Consider the following 12,132-nt stretch of genomic DNA (forward strand, 5'->3'; position numbering starts at 1 on the left):
CGTGAACCGAACCAACATTAATAGCATTAACGCGTTCGACGCGCGTAAGAAGCCCCGTTTTTGTTGCTCTGCCAGTGGTGTGTTCATGCTCCCCATGTTTGTGGTCGCGCCGACAGAGGCACAGCCTGCTGCTGCGTGCGTTGCTGCACTCAGGCACATGGCAACCGGGTGGCGAGTCGATTTTCTTCGGCGAGCCAACAACATCGCTCGCCCCTCGATGGTCCGCGTCCGCGTTTGATGGTAGGACGAACACAGGTAGTTAATTGGCGTTTTATTGCATCCGAAATCGGACTGCCGTCTGCTGTGCCGTAGGTCGTTGAGCCTGCCGAGTGTTGTGCCGTGCCGTTGGTGATTTATGTCCCGTTTCGGGTTTTCTCGGAAGCAAAGTAAGTGTCGAGTACATTCCGCGGTGGCCGAGATTGGTGATTTTCCAGATTTTCTCCTCACAGTGTGTGCGTTGTGGTTGATGTGCGCGCGCCTTAGCGTGTCCTTCACGATGTGATATTATTGTTATGGTGTTGGCCTCGAAACTATTTTGCCACAAACATCATCATCATCATCGTCATCGTCATTCTCGTGATTCTTGGAGATAATTAAGTGAAACAGTTCCAAAACGGAAACAAGTGAACGAGCCCAAAAACTGTTGCCGTGTTCTTCACAGCGGTCCGGATTATGTAAAAGGAAGGCTCCGCTTCGCTGAAGGCGTTCAACTTTTCGTGTCGCTCCGTGATGTAAGTATGGCACGAGCCTTTTGTTATAATGTCTCCGCGAAGTCGTCGTGGACGACGACGGTGCGATGGTAGCTAAAACCAGCACAAGGTACTACCTCACGGTGGGCGCCATTGTGGGGTTTCTTTGTTTGGGGCTTTATGTTTCACTGCGAGAGAAAGAATGAAAGCAAGTGCGCGTCCGAAAGGAAAAGAAAGAGACGGAGCGAGTGAAATGCAATCTTCAGCCCCCGCATCACAAATACACCCACAGGCCAGGGAAAATGGCTGGTGACACCGGGACCGTAGAGGAAGAATTAATGTCCACCCCAAACATGCTCGGCGGACGGATGGCGCTGGCCTGTGTTTGGGCAAAAAATCGATTTTTACTTTCGCCACGGTTTGTGTTTGTGTGTGTTGTGCCTTTTTTCTCCGTCTTTTACTCGTATAATAGGTCAACCAATAGGGCCAGAGCAATCAAATCATACGGCATGAGTCAGTGCATTGTTTCCACAGCCAGACAGCAAAAACAAAATGTCGTAGGTCCCCGCCGAAGTTAGTAGACAGCTGTTCCGGCGGTTCTGGTTGATTGACTTGTTGTTACCGATCGCAGTTCGGCGAAGAGAATCGGCGAGTGGTCGATTTTTGGCGCCCATTCGGAGCAGAGACGGAGCGAAAGGCTAGTAAAAGCGGACCATCAAAACGCATACACACGTACGCAAGGGACGATGATTTTGCGCTTCAATCGGTTCCCCAACAATCTTTCGGGCTTTCCGAGGGTAAACAAGCATGCATTATTAATGCAGCGTTTGGGTCTGCAACGCAGGGCAGCTGGGGCACCCGACCGGTTTGACTGTTTATGTTTGGCACCGTAAAACAAGAACAACTAACCCCCAGACCAGTGCGTTCGGTCAGTTGCACGAGCGACCAGGCGTCTCCACCGAACGATGCTGCTGTCAATCGGTTTACCGGATTTAGTTCGGGATGGGATTTATTTTATTTACTCGTAACAAATCCTGAAACGAACAGGACGTTACCGTACACATACGCTGGACAAGGGACAGCAAGGAACGAATGAAGGCAAAAATCAATTTTCTCTTGAACATAGCATCCACTAAGAGTGGGGCACGTTAATAAAACTGCTCACCATTGAATCTGCAACCGATGGCCAAATAATCAATCTCAGTGCGTGATTAGCTTTGCTTTTTCGGTGCAATTTTGTTATATATATTTTGTGCCTAAGGAATGTATCTAAATTTTTCTTTATTTCCAATATTCGCTCCCATTTCCAAATGACTCCGTGGTGCCACGACACCAACGGTTATGGGGATACGAAAATAGGCCGCTAATCGTTCGGCAGTTCGGCACTGCACCGAAATCACTTTGCATTGCGGCTTAAAACCGCACCCGTGAGCCCGCCCGCGGTGCCCGAAGCAACTGGTGAAAGAATTTTTAATTTCAGACCGACCGGAAATGTTCTGAATTTTTATTTCCTTCCGCTCGAACGCTTTGCTTCGTCCAAGGGCTCACGATTTTTTGGGGACCGGGATTAGTCGATGTCACGATCGTGCGACAAACTATTAAACTGCAATTACATTTTCTCCGTCCGTTTGGACTTTATTCGCTGCCCGGCGACGGTGTCGAGGGTACCTTTTCGTTTTTTGTGCCCATGTCTGGGGCCGACCCACCCGGAAAAGCAATAAACTTTGTATCAATACCGAGCTCCAGTGGCCGTGGAAATGCTCTCTTTAATAATCGAACCTCTGCCAGCAGCGGACGGGCTTTCTGCTTCCATATTTTTATTCGCTTCCCGCTTCGAAGCGATGCCGGTCGCCGACGCCGGCTTCTAGCTTGGTCTACCGTTGGCCTGCGAAACATGGTAGCGCAAGGTGAAAAACTGTAAAGAAAATCTTTAACAATCCCCTTCGCTAGACGGGAAGAAATCCGAAAATAATATCGTTTTACCGGTTCGTTCGTTCCGTCACCCAGCCGCTCCGATCGGTCGGTTTATTCATTCTCGCATCGTGCCTTTTCTGCCGAACTTTCCAAACGCGGTGAACGCACAGATTTGTTCCATTTTAAAATACATTTCCATGTTTACTACCCTGCCGTCGAACCCCTTGCGTAAACCGTCGGTCCCTTTTCCCTGATTTTGTCCTAAATGGGTGCGCTACCTTCATGTTTGAGGATAAGTTTGAGAGCACCGCACGGGCGTTGCGTTGTGTTAAAGGTAGGGAAAGTAAGCCAAAGTTTTGAGACGTTCCAAAATGAATTCCGAGTTTGCTTTTGCCAGCATGAAGCCATGCTGTTAGACGGGGTTTTATGTTCCTTGATTTCACATACATTCACTCCGAAACTGAACAAGATTCACGAAACAATTGCACCATCTTTAACACAGTAATTTCTTCAATTTTGGCACAATGTTGTGTCGGTTGTCGGGCTCCATTTCAGTTCGAACTCTGTTGGGGAGTAAACTCCAATGAATAAATACAAAGGGGAATCAAAGACGGTTCACAAGGGGCCGCCTCAAATCACCCGTAAGCTCCCGAAAATACCCATTCGGGGACCATTTAACTTCTGTCGCCATTTACGGAACCAACCGTCATAATTTCGGTTACCACTTGCTGTGAATTGGCTTCGAAAGCTCTTGATTTGATAACTTTTCGCCCCATCGCTCATCGCGTACGCAACGGGCCGACGCAAAGCCGACGCAAAGAGTGGCCCCGACCGGCGGCGGGATGTGTAAAGTTCGGCCCGGGTGGTGGCGCGGGTTTTAATAAACTTTTCAGGGCTCAATCTATCGGTCGGATTTCCTTTACATTCCTTTACAACGCTCGCCTGGTGTGCGTTTGCCTCGTTTTTTCTTTCATACCACTACTTATACCGGCTTTTACAACATGTTAACGTGCGGGGAAGGTTATTATCCTTCGAGCAATCCTCCTCCGTTCGATTGATAAAGTGCAAAGGGACCGGTAGGGCCGAGGGCCCTTGAAACCGCGTCCGGTTGCGTTCCACAGTATCCCCACCGGTGACATTATTGCAGAATGTTATCCTTGGGGCTTTCGTGTAGCGAAGTAAATCCCCAATAAATTTCACCCACAGTCATCCGAAGCGTTTGCTGCCGTGTCCCTTCCGGGCCGAACGCAAAAGGGGGCCGGGCCCTTGATAAACGAGGGGAGCCACGCAGCCCATTCGCCACAGACCGGCGTTCGTAGGGATGGGAAAATTATTTCCTCCGGGTCCGGACCAGCGACCCTTTCGTACGAATCCCAAGCTCCAAGCCATATTTTGCTTTTTTGCTCAACCACTGCGGGTTGCTTAACGGTGGCAACCGGTCCCGAGATCCGCTTCACTTTATATCCGGTCTGCTTAAGCTGACTCTATAAACAATAAAAATCCTTTAATAATAACCGACACCTTTGCCGGTCGAGGGTCGCGCCACTTTTCACTTCACACGACACGCGCGCCACCAGGCGCCTCCACCGGGGGGGTAGTGGATCGAAGAAAAAACCACAACTCAACTGACACAATACGTAACTGGCGTTCCCAATATCCCTGCGGGGCTGGCCGCTAAATTGATATGGAACCGATAATCTTCTACTCATTCATTAATTGAAAAGCATGACACACATTTGGTGCTTAGGTAACGAGTGTCACACATCTGTCTATAAAAATCGCTCGTAATTTATTCAAAGTTTACGGAATTGCTGCCTCTGTCAGTGACACAGTTCGGTGGGCCCTCTGTTTTATTCATTTGCATTTCGCCACAGCTCTCCAATTACATTACAACAACCCAGCTATCTTCCACCGACACACTTCAACGAACGTGGATCTCGTTGGCCACAGTACAACATTGTTTCCAAGGGGACATAGCGATCGCAATGCTTGCCACGCGGGGAAGCGATATGCTTTATTGTTGCTGGTGCCATTGGCAATGTGGGTTGTGGCCCGGGTTTTGTTTTTTAATCTCAACTTTTGCAATACTCCCGTCTAATGGTGTAAAATATTCATTTCCCTGCGAAGCCGCCAACAAGTTATTTCGCTTCTCGCCACTCACCACTGGCGACTGGTTCGCCTGGTTTTTATGCGCCGCGTTGTCAGCAGCGCGACGCGCGGAAAGTCGGTCACGGAATGTCGGCCGCTGGAATGGCCAAATTCAAGGAAATTCCACACCACAGACCCGAGGTATGCGTTATCAGACAGGCGCATTTTACAGCGCCACATAAATTGTGTCTCTTACTATGCTGCCGCGGCTTGTCTACACTTTTCTCAGGCGCAATTCGAAGGCTCAATTCCCGGGCGCCGCACCATTGTTGGTTTATTGTTTGCGAACACTAAACTCTTTCCGCTGAGCAGGGCAAAACTAGAAACCCATCAAAATGTGCATCTCTCTCTCTCTCTCTATCTCTCACGCGAACACATTTTCTTATGCACGTCAGAAAGAATTACAAAGAAATTGTCTGCATTCTCGTGGGACGGCACGACACGACAACTTTCTTTCCTTGGTGGTGGGCACATTCGTAGCGAACTTGTCGGCAATCGTCTTCGGCTGGTGTTGATAGTCCCGGCCGTCGCGCCGGCCTTGTTGGTGGGCAAATTTTAATCAATCAAAACATGGCCGACAAATAAAAGTTGCATCGTTGCGCTCGGCATCTTCAACGGTCTAAGAACTAGCGACACGTTAGTTTGTTTAATTGTGTAAGTTGTTGCACTGTCTTTCATCTGCGGTTGGTTTTTGTGTATCGAAGCGAAGCATTGTTTGAAATTTTCAAACAAATACGGGCGTTTGATGAGGATCATTTTCCTTAGTTGCATCACTTCGAAAAGCCCCCCGTGGTGGATGCCCCCCGTTGTTGAGCCTTAGCTACCAATTGAACCTGCCATCATCAGCAAGGCGACAAACTGAAGGGCCACTTAAACTGAATAGTAAGGTTCATGTTTCATAGTTAATCCAACATGAAAGCAAAACTACTGTTGCTCGAATCACTTCCAGACAGAGTAAAAACTTTCAAAATAATTACCCCACAGTGACAGTGGCTCTGTTTGTCGTGTTTCAAGCTCGGCTGCGTCTTCCTAATGCGAAACATTGTAGGAAGATAAACAATCGCTTCGCAATGGGATCCCACAAAGCAATAACTAATATTCTGACAACGAGTGGCCCGGGCGGCTGCTGCCACCACCGTGGAGCTTGATCCATCGCTGTATTGTGCACTGTTGTCAGAGCTCAAACAGCCATTCCACATTCTAATTGAAATGAGAACGAACCTCGCTCGGATGAAACCTTTGTTGATGGTGGTCATATGTTGCGTTCCATAATCAGACCACGGAATGGGCACGATTTTCGGGCGAGCCCACCTGCTGATGTTAATTATCTTTTGCAATAACTGTGGCTTATCGATTAGTCGACGGGTGGTGAAAGCGCATATGCGCGGCCAACGGATTGACGGATTAGTTGACGGACTAACGGGACCTGTCTGCGGGAACCGACAGGCTCAAAGCCAGTTGTATTCGTTATCGTTGGATGGAACAGGATGGCTTTTATGCAAAAATCGTTTGTTTAGGTTTTGTAAACGAGTCCTGTGGCCGTTCAAAATTGAAGCCGAAAACATTCGACGAATTTTAATTATGGACCAATTATGGCAACCACAAAAATTCGGAATTAAATCACTGACCACACATGGGCGACCGCGGAAGTACCATTTGACCGACCGCATCATTTCAGCCCCATTTGTTGTTTCCATAATGAGCTTGCAAAGAAATTTATGGATATTTTCGGAATCGTTGCATTCAAGGGAAAATGCGCGCCAAAACAGGTGCCGCCGGTGTTCGTATCTGCATTCTTCGGAACCTTTGAAGTTGCCTTTGAACGACCGGAAAGTTCTGGAAAAATTCAAACGATCCGAAAGTGAGTATATGCCGTACTTTGATGTGCGCTGGGCGGCCAATGCTTTGCATAAACTATGTGGCGGACATTACTATGATCGAAATTGAACAATCTCACTTGACCGAATGGTGCATTCAGTGTTGCTAGGTTTGCAGCCATAACTCCCCAGTCGCTGTGACTGTCAGTTGATTGTTTTACGGTTTGCGGCACGCGTTTGATGTTTTTCCGCTTTTTTTTTGTCCTACCAACTTCTAACCTCATCGGTTTTGCGGAAAAATATAATGTTTAGTCAGGATTTTTTATCGTTCAGCGGCGCCCAGGAAATTCACTGTACTTTCCTAAGCCAATAAGCGTTTCGTGTCACGTTGGGTTTGGTGCGAGTCACCTAACACAACACTTCCTCAGTCTTCCTCCGTTTTAGTGAAAAACAAACACTTGTTTGGACACTTTTTAAAGATAAGCCGCAGGCGAACGAACACCGGGATAACGATGACTTACCGATCATCGTTACGTTTAGACGTGGTTTAATTATTTAAAGCAGCGTCTCCCATTAGTTCACTCCCAACACTGCTGCCGTTGTCGGCGGCCACACCACGAACCAACTTCACCGCTAATTATCCTGTTCCGGAGGCGAACGAAACAATCTGGTTGACCTATCTAAATGAATTTGAAGCCAACCAACCAACCGTTGTCGCTGAATGCCAGAATGTCGATTTTTTACACCGTTCCTTCATTGTGTTCGTGGTGGTTTGAGGCTTGTCCCTGCCGGCAGGCTGGCGAACGATGAGCCGGGTGGAGAGAAAACATGAAAAGAAAAACACGACCAGGCAACGGACACCGTAAAAACGGGGCCACGTGCTATCCCGTTTCGAGCCGCCGGTCGGTTGGTGCAACAATTTATCACCATCCCCGTCCGTCCGTCTGTCCGTCCGTCCGTCCGACCGAGTCCGGGGAAATCCGTGTTACTGCGGGCCGGCCGACTGCGGAGTGTACTTCCGGGTCCGGGAGCGTACACACCGGTATGTAAGCAACCCGTGGTAATGCAGCCCGTGCAATTTAGTTTTGCATTAAGCCACTGCAGCCACCCTTTCGGGGGGGCTTTCCGGCGTGTCGACCCCTTCAGCCACGTGGCCCGCACGATGAGTGATGAAAATGACAACGAGTTTTCGATGGTTCCTTACACTGCGCCATCCGGAGTTGGTGGTTTACTGAAAAACGTCCAACGGAGCCCGAACTTCAGCGACCGGTGGACTAATAGACGCCCCGTTTTTCTAGGGGTTCTTCTGTCGGAACCCTCAAAAATACCGAAATATGTCGAGGGTGCCGCTTCGCCGAGCGATCGTCACCGCGCGACTTTACTGTTGCAACATAGCAGTCGGGCGAAAGAGATAGCAACCAAGCAAGAAACAGAGAGCGCACACGAGGAAGCTTTCCAAGTATCAACAGTTTCCCGTCGCAGTAAGCGGGAACGAGCGAGAGCCATTAGCCGGTAGCCGAGACAGACATACGGCACGGAACGGCCCAGAACGGAGCTACCAACGGAGCTTTCGCGTTACACGCAACTCAGTTTGCGCTCAGCGATCGAGCGAGGTGGACGATTCGCCTCGGAGCGGGTCAGATTGGCGCGAGAACGTTTGAGCTTTTCCAGCGACCTGTGAGCTGTGACCGGAGAGTGATTTAGTGCCGGCCAAAGTGTCGATTCTGTTTACATCATCCCGCATCAGCTGGTTGGTCGGTTTCGTGTGTGATAAGCGCGCCTTCTCTGGAAAGTGGGAAACTTTCCGAAACGACGACGAAGACCGAGTCAGTGATGAGTCAGTTGGTGACGGACGACCTCGCGACGGGATTGCGAATGATTAATATTGCTTCCCTCGGGCGGTGGGAACCACAAACCGCGCGTGCCATCCGAGAATAACTCCGCGACACGTGTCAATGTGTGTGATCCGACAGTAAAATGATCGTAAACCGAACGGCGCATCACTACAACTTCTAGCCGCATTGTTGTTTGTTCGTAGATTCCGGCCCTTCGCCGACAACTTCCACGGTGGAGCACCGGGAACCTTGCGAGATCTCGCAAGCGCGCGTGTGTGTGATTATTAGGATTTGTTTGTCACGTCAGTGGTCCTTTATGGGGCTCGCAGAAGTACCGGTTCAGCATCAACCGATTCGTTCTCGGAATGAGCCCGACAGAAACGTCGCGATTTGTTATTAAGATTTTGTGGTTCGCTTGCGAAAGTGTTTATTTGCTTTCGGAGTGTTCGATGAGGACATCCAGCGAATCCCGCGAATTGGGTACTGTAAACCCAACACTTGTGTTAAGGCTCAAATACACACTCGACGGAGATCAATCCGTTTTTGATGTAGCGCTCGGCAGGAGTGATTCGGCCTTAACTTCGGTCCTCCAACTCCAAGTACCCAATGTCATGGCGCATAACAACGAACCAAACAAAGCTACGCCTAGAACCCGGTTCGGTGTTTCGGTTCAGCGTGTCGGGTGCTAGAACCGGATCGGTAATAGGATTAGTCGGATTACGTGGTGAAATTGTACTTCTTCATCGCTTCGCAGCCCGCAGGTCGCCTTGCTGAAGGCTTCTCGGTGCAGTACCGCAACTCTGTGACCTTCTTTGCGTCTAAACTGTGGCCTCGCTTTGTCCCGGGGCCTGGTGGCCGATCCTTGGTCGAATCACACACACACAGGAGGGGTGAAGGTGGAGTGGATTCCTCTGTGAGCTCCTTCCACGGTCATGGGGCCGTGCCGGGTAATGACAACCGAATCGAACGCCACCGACACCTGTACTTCAATCCTGTGCTATGGTGCGCACCTTCGCCGCAGCGTTTGGAATTAAGTGAATTAGTGCCGAATCCGATCTGTCGGTCCGGAGTGAATAGAAGCTGAGCTGAGCTTTGGGGTGGCTGAAAAATTAAAACCGTCACCTGCCGGAGCTCGAACCAGCTCGAACGCGTTGATGGGCCTAGGGAAAGTTTCAAATTAATTCCAAACAGGTCGTCGAATTCGTTTTTTGTTCAAGTGTGCCCAAAACATGTTAAAGCCATTCGGTTGCCAGCTCGCTGCCGGCACTACTACACCTTCCGTACACCTTGCTACACGTGCGGAACCGTGCCACGTGTTGCAGGTTCGGTCGATGCTCATGGATGGTTTCTTCAAACAGCCCGTAGGGGAAAGCCTTTATGTGAGAAGCAAAAATCTTCACATTTTCGCCTTCGTCTTAGCTGCCCGAAATTATGATGACCTCTAGCACTTGTCCTTCGTGTTCGTGTTTTTTAGTATGCTTTTGAGTAGATTCCTTCTATAATGTTCCGCACTGATTTTGGAGACACTTGACCTTACATTTTGCCACGTAGTTTTAGAAGAATTTAGTTAAAAATGCATTCGTTGCCACTGTGCACTTGAAACACTACAAAGTCCCCATAGCTGGCGGTAACAACGCAGACCAACGAATGGAACCAAATAACCGAAATATTTGGACCGAAACAAGGACCCCTTAAAAGTTTTTCCGCTCTCGACAGGATCTGGTCCGGATCTGGCGGTTGGCCAGCCAAAATAAATTACCATTACCGGGGTGCCGTCGTTGCACGCGATCCCGTGCCGTTTGAAGTGCATTTACGTGGGACACACGCTTTGTGTTTTGTGGCTCCACTTCGCTTTATTATTGCTTGTTTGAAGCAGCATCAGTGGCACACTTTGGCTTCGAGGGACTTTTTAGAAGATCGCGTCCGGTGGGTGGGCTAACATCTGGTTAACAACCGCTTGAAAAGCACCGACAGTTCACCCTTGCTAATTAAATCCCATTTAATATATACCGAAAAACCATCACTTTTACGACACTCATTAATTAGTCGGGTGCAATGTTTTGCTAATTTGGTGAATGATCCCAAACCGTAACCCCTCCCGAAACCGAAAGACATTTCTGCCAATCCTAATTAATTCGCCACTTCGGAGGACACTTTTCACCGTCGGTAAAGTAGAGTGAATTGGCTACTTCGAAGAGTGGCTACTTGTGCCAAGAAAATCGCATGGATGCGTGGACAATTCCGCTGTTTCACTGGCTTACCCCATTCGGTAACCAAGGCGTTGCGTTAGAGTGCAGATCAAAGTCGAGCTTTTTGCGCGTGCGGCACACAAGATGCTTAAGGTGCTAGTTTTCCACACGACCACCTCAAGTGCCGCAGCGAGGCGGGGCGGGGCGAAGAAGCAGTCCATTGCGGGCATCAATTTCCTGCGCCACGCGGAAACTTCACTCCCCTAAAGTGCCTCTTGCGTGAGGTAAAAATTCAATAAAACACCCCTAAACGAACCGTGTCCACCGCGTTCTGGTGCGCGCGAAACAGATGTAAGATGCGATGCACAAGAAGTCACCATCATCCGGGGGTTTTGCTCGCGGCGTTAATGCGAATAGGCTTACATGCCTGTGACCCACTGTGTACTGGGCACGCCTCCGAGCGCACCGAGGTTAAAGATTTATGCGCATTTCCACCTTGATTTCCGGCGTAATTAATGTGCCGCTGCTTCACGCTCCACGGTCTTGCCGCGGTAAGGACCCGCGAGGACCTGCGAGGTAGCCACGGTAAGGAATGGAAAGTATAGAAACCGCGGGGTTTCTCTTTTGCAGATTTCCACGCTTTATTGTTGATCATCCGCCAGAGGCCCATCGTCATTATCATAATTAACCACATGGTGCCTCTGCCGCACACAAGCGTATGTTAATGTTGGCACACTTCTTCGCGGCCCTGCACCGGCCGCGGTAAGTGGCATTTATGCTGTAGTTCGGACTCTCGTCGAAATCGCGTCAGCTGACACAGTTGACGAGGGCGAGCAGAAGGCAAAAACAACACAAAACACACAAAACCACAACTCTCGGCCTAAGAGTGGGGGGCCGCGCCTCGGATGCAGAGTGTCCCGCGGTTTCGCGGCCATACGCGGTCGCATCTTCCTTCGGAGCTGGTCGGAGTTTCCTGGGGGCGGAAATAATTTCGCACAATAATGCATTCGCCATCGCGAAATGGGTCACCTCTCACGGTTGGAAGCCGAAAAGACATCCTCGTCGTCGGCCGGTCCCCACCCCGCACAGAGAGAAAGTGGCGCTTCCTGGGGCTTCCCGGACGAAAATGGGGGAAGAACATGGTTCCCAGCAAAGAAAAGGGAAACCCTGTGCGCCAGTGGTTTACAATAGAGCGCGCGGCAAGAATTAAGAAAATGGAGAAAGCTTGCCTTTCTTGCGAAGGGTTTTTCTATTTTTTCCCTTTTTTTTGCTCTTGGGGTTGCTTGCCAGCGACCATTTAGCGAAAATGAGTTGGCACCATTTTCGCAATGATGCGCCAAGTGATAACACGGAACCCGGAGGAAGGAAGCGCACATGTGTAGCAGGCATTGGAAATTGCACCGCAAAATGTACGACGAATGTCACAAAACAGCGTCGCAGATTCAGTCACCCGTTTAAGAAAGCTTGCGGCGATGTAGAACATTACATCATTTTTTCTTGAAACATGATAAAATGTAAAAGGTGTTTAAGTTATTCACAA

This window comes from Anopheles cruzii, chromosome 3 (assembly GCF_943734635.1).
Source record: "Anopheles cruzii chromosome 3, idAnoCruzAS_RS32_06, whole genome shotgun sequence".
Taxonomy (NCBI): domain Eukaryota; kingdom Metazoa; phylum Arthropoda; class Insecta; order Diptera; family Culicidae; genus Anopheles; species Anopheles cruzii.